This window comes from Rhinolophus sinicus, chromosome 14, assembly GCF_057876585.1.
Source record: "Rhinolophus sinicus isolate RSI-liver-muscle chromosome 14, RSI-T2T, whole genome shotgun sequence".
NCBI lineage: Eukaryota > Metazoa > Chordata > Mammalia > Chiroptera > Rhinolophidae > Rhinolophus > Rhinolophus sinicus.
The window spans coordinates 113599523-113615815 of record NC_142514.1 but is presented as its reverse complement, the minus strand read 5'-3'; the positions used below and the strand labels follow the sequence as shown (position 1 = coordinate 113615815).

At 39.5% G+C, this 16293-nt stretch overlaps 1 pseudogene; it reads right to left on the bottom strand.

Annotated features, from left to right (window-relative positions):
• Nucleotides 1–15101: 15101 nt before the first annotated feature.
• LOC109455901 (small ribosomal subunit protein eS12 pseudogene) lies at nt 15102–15499 on the bottom strand (annotated as a pseudogene).
• Between the last annotated feature and the right edge of the window lie 794 nt (nt 15500–16293).

Below are 16293 nucleotides of genomic sequence, written 5' to 3'. Positions count from 1 at the left end.
CGTCTTGCAAGGGCACTGAGGAGCAAAGTGTTCTGGATTTTACTTTAAGAAGTTGGAGATCTTAGGGAGGGTATTACCAAAATATAGGCAGGGTAATCAAAAGATGCTGGATCCTTTCATATTTCTTTTTCATAGGTCTAATAACAGTAATACTGTTTTTTCTTTCACCTACATTTACTAAGTACCTAGCAATGGGCTAATGAGACTATAAATGTCCCCACTTTGCAGATGAACAAATAGAGGCAGAAAGAGATTAAATAGTTTGCCTTGGGTTGGTAACTTCTGTCTGTCTGACTCCAAACTCCGGATGGGAAATCCCTATATGATGCTGTCTCACAAGTCTGAAGGCTCTTCCACCTGTACTTCATTGTTTCCTTTTCTTAAATCTTTCCCTAAGAGCTTAAGTGCTTTGCCCTATTATCTCTCTGCTAGTGCTGTTTGCTCAAAGCTAAGCCCACCCAGCCGCCCTCCCACTCTGCAGAAGAGGTTTAGGAAAGTAGGTCAGATAAAGCACAGAGACTCACCTGAGGCTCTAGTGATCAGGGTGTGAAGAAAACCACTTGGGTGTCATAGACTTCAGTTTGAGATGCTTTAATATAAAAGAATGTAAACACCCTGCCTATTTTCTGATCTTTTTTTCCCCACAGGACTGTTGAACATAGGCAATGAACACTGTGCAGTGGAAAAAAAAAAAATGTCAGCTACAGTCATTCTGGCTTGATTTCAAATTCTGGTTTTGTCACTAACTGGCAGTGTCAGCTTCGAAAAATGATTTAACCCCTCTGAGCCTCAGATTTCTCATCTATAAAATGTACGTAACTTTCAGAGTTATGGTGAAGATGGCATCTGTTGTGATATTTTGATCCCCTTTCTCCCCCATGAATCTTAATCCATTTCCTAGAACACAGGGTCGGAGTCAGAGCTTATCTGCTAATACTTTATTGAAACCCCAGGGATGCAAGAGTGAGAGTAAAAGGGGAGTGAAGGAGGGAAAGCAGATACAGACGATGTGTTATCAAGCTGGCCATGGCTTCTCAAAAACACACTGCCGGTTGCTTATCCCCGCAGAGCATTTCCAGAGAGACCTTCCTGACTCACTGAAACTGAGATCAGTTTTTTTGTTTGTTTGTTTGTTTGTTTTTCATGAACAAACGGCAGTTTGCCAGGTGGATTCTTCCCACATTCTTTTACTTATTGATTAAATCTGCCCTCTGAGATATGAATTGTGCTGTACCTCTGGGATGTGGGGCACGGTCTCTCTGGGCAGCCCCTGGAGAAGCCCAGGGTAGAACCTAGATATCAGAGATGCTGAGTCTTCTCCGTTCTCTCCATTCTTGAGACAATGCCAAGGCCTAGCTCACACCTCAGAATGGGGAAGTGCAGAGATAATGATGGCAGGAGGTGAGGTGACAGTGTAAGTGTTGGTTTTATGTTCATGGAAAAAATGTGAGCCATTGTTGACCTGCTCTGGCAGGGAAAGGAGGCAGAAGGCCGGGGTCTAGAGGGCAAGCAGTGCTGAGCACGTTGGTGTGCTGCAAACCAGGTCAAGTACACTGTGTTCAGGGGCTTCGCCATCTTAGGAGTCACGGTGGAAAGCAGCACCCATCCCACATGGAAGCTGGAAACGCTTTCCCTGCCATTGCTATTGTCAGGATACAGCAAGGCTGCATTCTGAGATGTACTTGTCAGATGCACCCACATTTGACTCAGGGACTAGTGATTTCAAGAGATAGGGATGACCCAGATGCCCTTCTGGTGAGGAAGAGGCAGCATGAGTAGCTACATCAACTTCTGGGGGCCGTAATATCAGGTGTCTAGCCTCAGAGGAGTCTGTGTCCAGTGCTGGCAGTATCTTCCTGGGTTTGCATGTCATAACAGCTCCACAGTCCAAGTGTGTTTCTCCCAGCCTTCCTGGAAGATCCTGTGAGCTATTTATATCCTTTAATATATTGCTTTTCTGTTTAAATTAGCCAGGGTTCTTGTATCTAAAAGCCCTGACCAACACAGTGATGATAGGACAATGTATATAAGTGGCAGAGTAATGCTTTTGAGGTATTAACCATTTTTTCCCACTCACTCTATTCCCTATTCAAGCATCTGTCATTACATGCCTATCTTTTCTGGGGAGAAACATGATAGGGTGAAAACAAAGGGAATAAAAAGGACAACTTCTGGTCTCCAGAGGCTGGTGACCTTGGGAAGGATAACAACAAAACTCCAGCAGACGAAATATTTGGGAGATATCACAAGAATGAGAGTTGATTTCTCTTCTCCTTCAGGCTCCTATACAGGAAAACTTTCCCCAGGGTGGGGAAAGGACAGACATATGAGAAAACCTCAAACTGCCTGAGATGATATTTCTGCTACTTCCAGAGAATGGGCTCTCAAGGCAGATACTAACTTGAGCAATATGGGAAAATAAAGACTTATTTGCAGCTGAGTTTGCGGCCTCAAATCTATTCATGTTAGATATCTAACAACAAAAGAAGTGACACAAAAAAATTCCACGAATCCTAGTATAAGCTTAACATTAAAATGGTGCTTAATGAATAGCAATATTTTTATTCTACTGGTATCTAGGTAAAAATAGAGAAATATGTGCTCTGCTATGGCTAGTTAGCAAAAGGAAGTCTAGGCGCCTCAGGTGGTGGTGTATTCTGTCAGGAGACGAGCATTAATGCTGCTTAGAAATCTCAGTCACTAAATCTCACTAAGTACATTAAATCAATAATGTGTTTGGTTAAGGGAGAAAAACAACAACACTGAGGACTGTCCCATGCTTTTTGTCTTACGGGTTTGTACTAGGTAATCACAATAGACATATGCTGCTGTAACAAGTTTCACATTCATTAATCTGGAGGTAAGTGTTAATATGGAGCCGTTAGAGTAAAACACATGAACTCAGCCTAGGGAGCCATGTATTCTCTGAGGAGAAGCCATACTTCTATAAGTATCTCACTTTATCTCCTCTAGTACTGTAAACATATCAGTCAAAACCCTTATCAACTCTAAAAGGTAAATGGTATAAGTCCCATTTTATAGGTGAGCAAAAATCCATTCTAGACTAGGCAAATTGGCAGAGCCAGTAACCCAGGTTTGTCTGACTCCAAAGCCAGTGTGTTACATAGCATCAGATTCAACAACCAGAAAAGTGATAGTGGTTATCACAAAGTAGGTTAAGTGAACAAGGATATTTGAGTGCATATTGTAAGATAGGGAAAGAAAAGAACCAATACAGCTATGCAATAGAAGTGATAGAGTGTGGGAGAGCCCTGCAAGCATCAGTGATTTGACACAGAAAAAGGGATAGGAATATAGAGGTGCATATACCTATGTGTATGCACACACATACACGATATATAAAGGTCTGACAAGTTTGTGAACTTGTTGCAACGATGTTGCTAAACTTTTTTGATATTAGAGGGATTATTCATTATGAATTTGTACCAACTGGACAAGTTTACTACTTGGAAGTGCTGAAAACAGTGTGTGAAAAAGGTAGATGACTTGAACTTTTTCACCAACAATTCATGGCTCTTGCATCACAACAATGCACCAGCTCACACAGCACTGTCTGTGAGGGCATTTTTAGCCAGTAAACAAATCAGTGTATTGGAACACCCTCCCTACTCACCTGATCTGGCCCCCAATGACTTGTTTCTTCACCCAAAGATTAAAGGAAATATTGAAAGGAAGACATTTTGATGACATTCAGGACATCAAGGGTAATACGAGGACAGCTCTGATGGCCATGCCAGAAAAAGAGTTCCAAAATTGCTTTGAAGGGTGGACTAGGCGCTGGCGTCAGTGCATAGCTTCCCAAGGGGAGTACTTCGAAGGTGACTGTACTGATATTCAGTAACGAGGTATGCAGCACTTTTTCTAGGATGAGTTCGCATTGTCAGACCTCACCTCATATGCATATAGGTATCATCAGCTTTCTGTGAGACATGGATGGCTTAAACATGTTATTATTCTTATCATTCCTGAACAAATGTGAGAAAAATCAGACTAACTATAATAGACTCACATGTGTGGTTCCAAGATGAATGAATGCTTTAGTATGTTGGGGTGGCCTTGTAGGGTGCTTGCTTAGAAATGGGAAATGGAAGGTTAGGGAAAACAGCTAATAAGTAATTTATTTCCATGTTTTTATCTATGGAAAATCACTAGTGACTCTGACAAATAATAAATTAACTGCCTCTTTTTTAGTATTGAAGAAAGAAAATATTCTTCAGTTTACCTAATACTGTGTAACAAAGAAAACTTCAGTAGTCAGCAAAAATAGAATTTTCTTTGTCATTTTAATTTAATTTGGGGCCATTTTTGTTCCTCTAATTTAATTTTGCCACTGTCATGGGACCTTTCTTCTTTTAAGGATAGCCAGTCCTATACGCACATATTTTCCAGTGGACCATTGAGAGTAAGGAGAAGTGAGGCAACTCTTGCTTCTATCCCTTCATTCCTGAACCCATGTATTCTTTCTAGTGAAGACATAGTGTGATATAAAGGTCTTTGATTCAGTGCATATAATGCATATGGGTGATGGCTCTCATCCTTGCAGAGTATTGCTGCCAGAGTGATACTCAGCTTGCAGCTATGTTTTGCACAGGAGGTCTCAGTGATGACCAGTTTGTGGGTGGTAGGGTATATGATACAACAGGTGAATCCTATGATTATGAGCTCACTCTTGCACCTCCTTTGTTGTGACTACGTCTGATTTGATGTAATATGTCATATTATTTCATATGCCATACCATTCCATAAGCCTTAGGACTGTGGTACTGACTGGGGCCTAGCAGCCAAGAAAGACAAACCTATAACTTAAATAAACTCATTTTTCTCTTATGAAAATAAACTAATGGCTTTCTGAAGTATGGAATGGGCCACTAAGTGGCCACAAACCGGTTCATTGTTCTCCTTGAGGAATGGTATCATACTCAGGACTCAGTGTCTGTTGCTTGCAAGGTGTATGTTAGGCAGCAATAGTAACTCGATAAGATTGGGTAAGCAGGAGTTCGTGCTGGTGGACCCATGTGTAGTTTCCATCTCTGCCACCATAACATGTGGCATTGTGTCATCACTGGTGTTGCTAGAGATGGAGGTTGGAAGACATCAACTGGCAGATACATTTTGTCTACTTGGTCATTTAGTGCCTCTTTCATGACCAAGCTCTCTGGTAGGCATTAACATGTGAACCTCCACACTTGTTGCCCAGTCCTGTGAATCCATCAACATGCATCTACTCCAGACTTTCTTGTCTCACATCTTCCAATCTTTTTCCTTTTAGGTCCCTGACCAGCAGGCCAGGCTATTTGCCACTGAGTTAGTATATATTCTAACCTTGGGCCATTTCTCTTTTCACGTAAAGCAGATGACCAGATATACCACTGAAGGCTCTACCCAGGAGGAGGATTTTTTCTTACTATTGTTTTATACATCCACCCACGAGTGAGGCTCTAGTCTTGCACCTGTATATCAAGCCTACATATTTGTAAATTAACCTGAGACTTTTTGTTTCTCTTTCAGCTGGTTGTGTGGGGTGAGAGAGAGGGATGCTGGAGAAACAGTCATGGGTGCTGTGCCATGACTGATGCTGTTTATACTTGATCTGAGATGTACCTTTTCCATATTAAGATGGATTTTTGGTGGGTCTGCTCAGTTTTTTGATTTGGCCATTCTGACAGGATCCAGTTCATGATAGTTGATTCCTGCTACATGGTCTTTTGGTCTCCCATAGTTAGGTTCTCTACCTCTATCTGTTTCCAGGAAGCACAATGCCTGGTGCATGTTTTGGGGTTTTAGAGGCAGCCTAGTGTTGCGAGTTATCAGTGGTGGGAAGCCCCTGTGGGAAAAATCACAGAACAGATCTCTAGGGCTCTGCAGTAAAGCCATGCCACTTGCAGCAAAGAATTATACACGTTTTGAGGAACAACTCCCGGTATGCTACTGGGCTAGGAACACCAGTAGAATGTTGAATAGTAGACGCAATAATGGGCCTCTCTGACTTTTTCCTGTTCTCAGAGGGAAAATATTCACTATTTCACCATTAGGTATGTTTCCTGTAAGTGTTTTGTAGATACTCTTTATCAATTAAAGGTATTTCTCTTCTTCATTTGCTAAGAGTTTTAAAAATTATTAATTAGTCTTGACTTTTATCAAATGCTTTTATAGCATCTGTTGAAGTATGTTTCCTCTCCTTTAGTCCTTTAGTATGAAGGCTTTCAAAAATTTATTTTTAAATTTAACACACAAGCATGCATTTCTGGGATAATTCTTGGTCATGAAATATTATCCATTTTACATATTATTGATTTTGATTTAACATTTTGTTTAGGGTTTTTGCATCAGTGTTCTTACTGTGTTTCCCCGAAAATAAGACCTAGCCGGACAATCAGCTCTAATGCGTCTTTTGGAGCAAAAATTAATATAAGACCCGGTATTATGTTATATTTATATTATATTATATTTATTATATTATATTACATTACATTACTATATTATATTATATTATATTATATTATATTATATTATATTATATTATATTATATTATATTATATCACATTACATTGTTATTATATGCGGTCTTATATTATGTTTAGTAAAATAAGACTGGGTCTTATATTAGTTTTTGCTCCAAAAGACGCATTAGAGCTGATGGACCGGCTTGGTCTTATTTTTGGGGAAACATGGTAGGTGCTATGAGTCTGTATACTGTTCTTGCCATGTTTTTGTCCCTTGGTTCCCAGACCCTACTTTGTTCTACTTTGTGATACTAGAGCTCAGGCTCTGAAACTATGTACAGGATATTGCTGTTTTGTAGTCTCTCTGCTCTGAGGTACCGTCTTTTTTCTCTATTGACTGCTGTTTCTGTGTTGCCTCACAGGTATCTTCTCAAACTAACAGCCTCAAAATGCTAGCCTCAAAAACAAATTGGGAGTCATCCTACCTTTTCTATCCTCTGGAATTATTCTAGTAAGATTAAAATGTTTGATTTTTGAGTATATGTAAGTATTCAATGTTGAAGCCAGTTAAACCTGGAACTTTCTTATGAAAAGATGTGTGGTTGACCCTTAAACAATATGGGGGTTAGGGGTGTCAATCCCCTCAAATAAACACAGTAGAAAATGCACATATAACTTTTGACAACCCCAAAACTGCAAGTGCCCCTCGGTATTCGGAGGGGATTGGTTTCAGGACCCCTATCGATATCAAAATCTGAGGATGCTCAAGTCTGCTATATAAAATGGCATAGAACAATGTGTACACTCAGCCTTCACGTCTGTGGATTCCCAACCATGGACTGAAAATACGTATGGTTTTCGATCCGTGGTTGTTTGAACTCGCAGATGCAAAACTCACAGATATGGAGGGCTGACTGTATTACTGACTCACTTTCTTTAACAGTTATATGACAATTCAAGTGTTTTTTTCTTGAGTTGGTTTTCATGAGTTACATATTTTTCTGGTAATTTGTCTATTTAATCTGGCTTTTCAACTTTATTGGCATACAGTTGTTAAAATATCCTCTTACTATCTTTACAATATTTGCAGAACTTAATGTATTATAATATTCTCTTTTTCGCTAATCCATATTGGTTATTTTTATCTTATTTACTTTTAGGAGGCTCCTTACCTACAGGAATGTTTAATAGCACATTAAATATTGCACAGCTATACCAATTTGCATGATATCTAACGCCTTGGGGGAATGTAGTTGAACTATGTCCACTGTTGGAATTCAGAGACATACTGATCTGTCTTATGCCCTGTGGGTCTTACAAGGAAGTTGGATTGAAGAGTGGAACAGCAGGACACAGAGTGTGGAAGAAATATGTCAGAGTTTCAGAGTAGGCTGACGGAGTTCAGAATGCTGAAGGCACTAGTGGTTCCATGAATTATCAGGCTTAGTCAGGCTCACAGAGAGTATACCAGTAACTTGAGTAGGGGAAGTTTACTATAAAGAATTTCTAATTAGGTAAAAGATGGTTAATTTTAGAAAGGTAGAAAAGAAATGAAAGGCGTAATAAAGGTCGCAACAGCAGAAAGTAGCTAACACCCCTAAGACTGAGAGAAAAGTGAGGAATGAAGGAGCTTAGAAAGAGAGGAGGGCTCTGCAAAGCTGAGACTCAGACCTCTCAGCAGAGGATATGGCTATTGCACTCTATGGAAAAAGAAATTTGTTGGAGGCCCCTCAGGTCAGAAGTGTGAGAGCTACCACCACTCTCTTGATTTGTGTGGAGACCAGCACAAGATGATCCACTCACTGCCACAGAGAAAATAAAACCAGCAAGAAGAAAAGCCCTTCCTTTCTCCTCCGGGCAGCCACTCTCCTTCTAGCCATCTCCATTGGCAGGGCCTAACATTGACCTGCTTGGCAAAGGAGAAATGTAATTTGCAGTCTGAGTTCCAGAATCACAAAGTAGTTCAAAAAAGGGTAGGAGCTGGGAGACAATAATTTAATAAGTGGCATAGTTCAAGTTTAAAACTGTGCCTGACTAGGCATATACTCAATTCTGCAACCCTCAATCCCGGAATGTTTATGCAATCTGGGAAATAGAAAACTGTCTTATAAGAATACAAAACAAAAGTGACGTGACAAGATTGGAAAGCTCTCCTGAAGTAAACGCTTTTGGGATAGGTGGTCACATGAAGCAGGAACGATCTTCTGCCATCAAAGTCTATGGAGCATTGGGATTTATATGCGATTGGCAGCTGTAGGAATAGCCCAGTGGCATGGAAAATGCGCAGGTTAGAAGATGTTGTAAGAGGTTTGAGAAGATCACTGTGACGCAACACAGCAGTAGCAGTCAATAGAGCAGAAAGATGGCAGCCCAGAGCAGAGACTGCAGAAGAGCTGGCAGCAGCTCTGATCTGCGGTGAGCGCACATGCCGTGGCACACAGCCACCCTGGGTTCACCTACACACCAAAGGTACTCATTTCATCCCAAAACATTAAAAAGCAATAAAGGTCACATAGCTTTTATCCTCCACACACAGACTAACCTGCTCTGAGCCCGCTTCCCACACTTGGCTATAGTAAATTCAGTTTCAGTTACTTACTTCTTTAGTTTTCCTTTCCATGAATTCTTCAAATACACTCAGGCTTATATGACATCACAAGAATGATTCCATTGAGGTCACCTATCTTTTGATTTCTCCTTTTGCTACCTGATGTTGCTCTCGAACTCTGGGTTTTAAGTTCTAGTGAAACACCTCACCCTGGGAATACTCAGATATCCTGCTCACAGGGACATTCCACTGACTGCAGGCACACCTCTAGATTCCCTTGCTGCTAATCTCTTGGCATAGAGTCCAATCTCTGCACTATTTTACAGTCGCTCTTTACTTAGGAGGTAGGATGTAAATGCAGGATGGGTTCTGTTTTCACCGTTTCCTGGAACCTGGTAGTAAGGGAATAAGCCCCAGAAAATTTCATTCCCCACCTCAAGTTCATTCATATTTCGGCTTAGGATTTTCTCCACCTTCAAAACATTGGATGATGACTGCCAACTACATGGCCAGTAGCTTCTGCTTTGGGCCTTGTGTGGCAGCCATGGGAGTGGGGCACTCAGATTTCCCTTCAAGAGAGACCCTGATGCAAGGAATGTAGTTAGCGGATAGCATCCAGCTGCTGCACCCTCAGAATCAGGTCCCATGTTCACACCAGTGTTTTACTCTCCTCAGTCTGCTCCCAGCTAATGATTGAGCATGGCAGGGATATTAAAGCCAGGCCATTCCTGCCCGATGCTGGGCTTCTCTAATGGACAGTCTTTGTTCTGGGGCTCCCCATTGATCTAGATAAGACTTTCTTAGAGCTGCCCTGTAGTCTTAGACTCTTCTTACCCATTTTTTTAATCCTTCATTCCATTTTTCTTCCCCTCACATATGTCAGACTGGCATCAATCACAGTCTGAGGCTGTACCAATTTACTTCTGTTCCCTCTCTTCTTTATCCTTTATAAGATAAACTTGTCCTTTGAAATCCATCTTGATATCTGCATTGTGGAGAATCTGAGCTTCCATACCCTGCAATATAAATTTAGGAATGTTCTCCAGTTCTCGTATCTCACCTTTCCCTGCAACCACTCCTCAAAGATGCAAGCAGTTCAGATCCCACATCATAAAGCTTGGCTACTTTATAGGGGGAAGAAATGATATTACAACAGTGAAAAGAGAAAACAAATTAATATTAAATCCTACTGCCAAATAGGCAAACATAATATGTACTAGAAAAACTGCCAATATATGAAAGGTCAGACAATAAGTTCGCGAACTTTCCACCATGAGCTTACAAGGTATGTTAAAACATATAAGCCAAGGTAATTTACATTTTCATGTGGAAATGAGGGAAACAAAAGAGACAGTGGAAGTGAGAAAGTATTGCTCACAGCCAGTCTCTGTAGTCTTGGAGACACTCTTTCCCTAACAAAATTTAATTTTAAATTGAAGAGATGCAAAGAATAAAGATAAAAATGGATGCTAATAGTCTGAGACCTGTTACAACTTCCAGGTGATGTCATTCTGGCAATAACAAAGAAGTCCCAACCTTTGAAATATATGAAGATTATTCTTGGAATTGTAAACAATAAAACAAAGTACAAAGTCCTATAAAGCAGAGACAAAAGGAAAAAATGAATGGTATTTAAGATATAAAAGTGTAGAATGATCCAATACGAGTGATTGTATTTACTTCAAGAGGTACAAAGCAATTGAGAAATGGGAAAAAATATTAAATGGGTATGTGTAGATGTGTATTTATCATACGAAAATAGACAAGGCTTACCAATCAGATTCTTTTGGCAGTTTACCTATATAACAGTGATACATGGCTCCCATCAATAGATACATCATTTCATTGGTGGTGGAATTTTTCATGGCACTGTAGAAAATCAGTGAAAACTTGGAGGAAGCTCACATTTCAGTCCCCAAGAAGGAAATAAGGTAAGTTTTACCCTCTGTCTAGCTGTCATTTGTGTTTTTATCTTTAACATAATCAGCAGATTGAAAAAAAATTACAACAAAATAGTAGGCAGGGGCAAACTTCAAATTCTGACAACTCTAACTGAGCTACTGTGGAAAAGGAATGCTCTCGGAAAAGAAAACGTTTTTGAAAGCCAAAAAGAAAATATTTAAAAAATGCAGAGAGGGTGGCATAGTGGAGGTGTAAGGCCCCGGGCTGATAATAGGCAAAACAGAAGAGGAGTAGCAAGGGAAATCTTTTGTTAGAAGAGGATTGACTTTATGATGTAGACAATGAAAATATTTTTTAAGGGACTGCAGGGAATTGATCCATGATCAAGAGACTGTGTCATGTAGTGCATGTTACATAAGTGCTCTTAATAGAGGTCAAGATCAAAATCCAGGGCAGGAGAGAGACAGTCTTTCCCAAGGGAATGCCAATGAAAGAGGAATCTCCGCAACACATAATCTGTGAATGATTCAAAACTCAAAAGAGTTGGAATTAGTTGACTAGGAATATGTAGGACAAAGATGGAATGGGTAGAGTTAAGTGAAGAGGCTTTAAAATTAAGAGAATGAGGATGAGCAATATTCTGTCTTGGGAATTAGGACTTTCTGGAAGAAGGAAAACATGAAAGTCTACAAATGTGTAAAGAAAAATAAAATAGAGCTCAAAAAATAAATTACATAGAAAATATGATGGCAAACTCGGTGAAGTGAGAACAGTGATTGTTTACAAGAAATTGATGTTCAATATTTGTGGAAATTTAGTTGACATCAAATACCTAAGGAATTCTAAAAACATTAGGGGGAAAAAACCTCCCTATATTTCTTTTGACAAACGTTTATTAAGGTACTACTATATATGTCTAAGTTAGTTGTGAGTATACACCAATGAATAAAACTTCCTCTCAATATGAGATGGAAGTCAGTTATATAAATACTTCAGGACAGTAAAAGGTTTCATGCTCTGTGATGAGATGTGTTAGTTTTCGATTGCTGCTGTAAAAAATGATCACAAATTTAGTAGCTTAAAACAATGCAAATTGATTATGTTATAATTTAGAAATCCAAAATGAGTTTCAGTGGGCTAAAATCAAGATATTAGCAGAACTGTGTTCCCCGGGAACCCCTAAGGGTACGTTTCCTTCCCTTTCCAGTTTCTACAGACTATCTGAATTCCTTTGCCTCTTTCCGTCTTCAAAACCAGCAATGACCGGTTGAGTGTTTTCCATGCTGCATTACTCTGACACTGATTTCTTGTCTTTCTCTTCCACTTAAAAGGATCCATCGTGCCAACTGAGATAATACAGAATAACTGCCCCTATCTTAAGGCCAGTTGATTAGCAACTTTAAATAAACATGCAACCTTAATTCTCCTTGCTATCTAATAACATATTCATAGGTTCTGGGGATTAGGATATAAACATCTTTAGAGGCCATTACTCTATTTACCTATGAGACTATTTACAGGATACAGTGAGGGTGTTTATTTATTTATTCAACAGATAGTTACTGAACACAGAATAGGTGTACCTTGTATGGTTTTGGCACATGAACATTGTGTTTCTTCATTCTATAAACATTCAGAGCTTATTGGAAGTTTTTGTATAAGGAAGGGATGTGATCAGTTTTGTATTTCAGAAATTTTGATATCAATGCATAAGATAGATTATGAATGGGGGTAGACTGGAGATATAGAATTCAGTATGTCAATGGCACAGATGAAAGATGAATTCTGAGATAAGTAGGAGCAACATGAAATATTAAAAGGAAATAAAATTGAAGAGTTCAGTTTTGTGAAACTAATACCAGTCAAATCAACAGTGTCCAATAGTTGCCTTGATCTACAAGTTGGGATTGATTTCTAACAGAGAAGAAAGGTGGAGAATACCACTACTGGTTCTTTTCTGTAGTCTTGCTAGCTTTCCCAAAGGCGGAGTAGGGAGAACCTCATTTGCAAATGCAAATTCATATTGTATTGAAATACGTATTATGCTTTCATGTATGTATCTCCCCTGGACTTTGAGCTTTCAGAAGTCAGTGGTTGTGTATTATTATTATTATTATTATTATTATTATTGGCATTTTCAGCACATAGCGTAGTATGTAACCCAGAGTAGTTCTCCAGAAAATATTTAAAGAAAGAATGAATACAATGCAAGATGGGGCTCTGCCCAGTTTGCCTACCATTTAAAGAAGGGATTCAATAGAGCAAAAGCCTGTGAAATGTAAAGTTAAAAGAAAATGAGTTATAAAATATCCTGAGTAAACAAATATATTATAAATAAGTTGGGATTGAGTAGTTTCATTATTAGCTTCTTTTGGAAGTCCTTCTGAAAGGAAATGAAGAAACACCTCTAATTTGTTTCATGAAATGTTCTGAATATCTGGATGTCATTGACACTGTGTCAATTCAAGTTCTGCATCCTACTGTTTATCAGGGAATTAGAGAAGATAAGAAGATTATAAGTCAGTGCAGAATTTGGACTCTTAGGAGAAATTAACATTTAGAATACTGGATGATCCTCTAGCAGGTTAAGTGGATTAAAGAGCTGTTTATAGAATAAAATGAATATAATCACTGTATTTAATTCATCTGGCATGTAGTTATTTCCTCAAATATATTAAAACCAGATCAGGACTAACTGATAGGTCATTATATTTTTAAAAAAAATCTATATTTCCTAAAACAACGGTGGAGAAATTGTTGTTTAAAGATAAAATCACAGAATATCTACAGAGCCTGTGGGACTTGTCCACTAGTTTTACAGTGGCAGAATTTCTCTGAGAAAAATAGAAGTACCTCTGGGGGCATGTTTTCCTTGACCTTCTGTGTGGAGGGGATGAGGGAGTTTGCAATCCTTTTGAGTGTCAGTTCACAAGCAGTGAATGCTGCTTGTCTCGGAGGGTTTCCCAAAGAGGCCAACGTGTCTGGTAGCTCAGCTGCTGACGGACTATGAAGAAGACAACGCATCAAGTCAAAGGCTTTTCTCCCACCTTTTTGCTAGGAGAATAATGATGAGGGCTCAGAGGGTGTCACCACCACTGACTGACTGCTGCTTCTTCTTCAGGTGGAGCAACCTGTCCAGTCATTCTAGGGAACTTAGTTGTGCTGAAAAGTCAGTTTGCTGGGTTGGGGTTATGACTGAGCAGCCTGGCTAGGTAGGCCCAGCTGCGTTGGTGAGTGAGTCTTCATTGCTTCAGTTTATTTGCTTCACCTTCATAAACACAGCCCATTTTACTATCGCGAGAGGAAAGGAGAGATAACACATTATAACCTTTTAAACATTTTAATTCCTGTTTCTCTATAATAAAATAATGTTTTGAAGTTATGCTCTGGCTCTTCCTTTTCTATCCTCTTCCAGTTTTCAAAGGAGTCTGTATTCTTTGTACATTGGAAAGGGGTGATGAATTGTTCTCTTTTGGTCCTGTCATGTCATGCATGCCTCTGCTTTGCTTCTGAATTGTCTTGAGAATAGTATTCATGGTGTTTCAATTTCTATGGAAGACTCTGGAAACCATACCCCAATGGGGTATCATGTGGAAGATGTTTTTGTCTCTTAAATTTAGAACAAAAATAGGTAGGTGTATGTCAATTTAATTTTCTAAATTCAATATATGTTAAATATATTAAGTGGCACCCTATGTCAATACTCTGCTAGATATCTGAAGATACAAAGATGAATTAGATGCTAAATTCCCTGAAGGATTAAAGTTTGATAGGAAAGTCAAGCAAAGAGAACAACAATAGCAACACAATAAGAGCTATTTTTAAATGTCCACAGGACACTGTGGTAGCACAGAGACCTACCAAAAAGTAATCTAATTTAGAAGTTCAAAAATGATTTTGCCTCTATAATCCAGATAGATCTACTCAACAGTGGAATGTTTTTCCCTGTAAGAACTGGGTTTCCTGTTACTGGACACTTGCAGGACATTTGGTCCTGTCCAAAATGTCCATGGAGACATTTGGTCCACACCAAAAGGTCCTTGATCCATGGTAGTATACATATATTTTTATGTATTAATCCTGTAAACAAAAACTATAAATAAATGTTATGAGCTATTTGAACTCAGGGATGTTTCCTAAGCATGGACTAAAAAAAAAAAAAAAATACAAAAGCCAAGTTTATTCATTATTTGCTTTTGAAGTACTCCGTGACATCCCTGGCCTGAGACGCTTTGCCATAGTCCATAACCACCACACAACTGCAAACAACCTCTTTATAGGGTTTCCCACTCTGTTGGTTTTACAGAGCCCTACCCATTCCCCCAGTTTCTTGTTGCCATCAACCTTAGTTAGGTTGATTTGGCGTTTGGCAGAGAGGGTCTCCACCAACTTGAGGTGCATAAGCTCATCGCAGTTGGATGCTAGCACACAAAATGGGCTTAGCGCTTGTCTAAGGCTTTGGCAGCTTCACGAATTCCACATATTAGGCCATCGTGGATGAGGGCGGTTTTCAGCACCTCTTGTAAAGCAGTTAATGTCCATTGTATCTCCAGCAGCGATGCCTTCCTCGGCCACGGCGGTGGGTTATGGGTGGAGCCGATTCTTGAATGTACCCAAGCCTCCGCGTCCGTGCTATTCCGCAGGGGCAGGGAAAGAGCTAAGCATGGATGTTTTTTGATAGGACCAAATATCAAGGACCTTTTGGCATGGACCAAATGTTTCAGCGAATGTTTTGGACAGGACCAAATGTTCATTAATCTTACTGGAGGTTTGCAAGTCAAGATTAAACTGGAAGCCTGAAACATAGGGGAAGGGGATGTTATGTGGGTTAGCTGTGAAATCGATGGTGTTTTCAAGTTAGAAATTCAAGGATTCTTTAACCACCAATGTAAGAGTGAAATTTAATGGTCAACCCCTGTATAAACTCAGCATATTCCCTTGATGAGATTGAACTCCTCACCGCCTGGTGCTCCCTCACTCACTCCCCATGCCTCTGTCGCAACACAGCTGTGACAGTTCTCACTGAAGAGATCATTAAGGTCTGCTGCACTCTGCTCCTATTACCTTGCCTCTTCTTCTGCTTCTAAAGAGTCTCAGTGATTCAAATTCCATGACAACTACCCTTTTGTAGAAACACCTTTCATTTCCGTCTTCAAAATGCTACAACATATGTTAATGTGAGAAAATATTCTGTACCCTATATTCTGGCTCATCAATGCTCATCCCTCACCATCTGATTTGCATCTGAAAGCATTAAGGATTTTTCATGATAGCCTCAAAATTCAGGCCAGATCACCAGATACTTTTATTTTTCAAGTAGAGGATATTGCTTTGAGACAAAAATTAGTCCCTAAAACAGTAGCAACATTTATTGGCAA